We start from the raw sequence: 1,014 nt of genomic DNA on the forward strand, positions 1-1,014 counted from the left end.
ATTGCCTCATATCCTGGTTTTGTATCTGACTGTATCTCAGGGCATCATGTTGGATCATACTGTTGTCATAACTCGGGAGGTACTGTCCAGAAGAGCGAAACCAAGACCAAAAACACGGAGACGGAAGTAATGGTAAGTGAATTTATTTACAGGGTGAGACTATATACAGTGGTCTGCAAGAGAAGGAGAGCTAGGTGAGTCTCGGGTACAGGTCTTGATCCACACGGCAACAAGGAAGTGGTTATAATGTCTCTTTGTTTGCTTACAGATCCAGAGGGTGAATGCAGCGCCGATGAGAGGAGGAGAGAATTCCAGGTGTTCCAGGAGTGACGAATTGGATCCAGCAAGGTAAGTAGCAGCGTGGTTCCAGGTAAGTGATCCTTAGTATCCGTAATCGTGGCGTGGCAAGAAAAGCCTAGGACACAGGCAACAACAAAGAACGTGGTTAACACTAGGAGCTAGAGTTCAGGTTAGCCGCTGAGGCGGAGAATCTAACCCAGTAGGTTCGATGCTCCAGCGAAGGTCTGATCACCGCCTGCTGCTTAAATCCTGGCTGGTCTCATCAGTGGTATGAGGAACACCTGTGGAACAATAATTAGTGGCGGACACAAATACATCTGAGACCTTTATTAAAACATCACCGAGAGGCGATTCAAAGAAGACAAAAAGGTTTTAATAAAACTTCATTAAACATCTGCAGACGCTGACTGTAAATACTGAGGTTAATTAGAGAATTGGGCCGCAGCAGCTGGGACTGATCGGTGATGGAGAACAGGTGAAGTGGAGCGAAAAAAACAAACCAAACAAACGGGACGACGTGAGAACAAAACGCAGGGAGGGAACTTTAAACACCAGAATCCCAAGAAGAACAGAAGCAAATCACGAAAAAGCACAGGAGAAGTGAATAACCCCTCGCCGAGGCCTTCCTCTGGAGCCCTGCGTGCCACAGAGGATTCAGCCTGTTAAACAGAGCTGTGGCAGGTGGGATTTTCCTGGACCCAGGCCCCTCACCCC

The sequence above is a fragment of the Kryptolebias marmoratus genome, linkage group LG16 (assembly GCF_001649575.2).
Source record: "Kryptolebias marmoratus isolate JLee-2015 linkage group LG16, ASM164957v2, whole genome shotgun sequence".
NCBI lineage: Eukaryota > Metazoa > Chordata > Actinopteri > Cyprinodontiformes > Rivulidae > Kryptolebias > Kryptolebias marmoratus.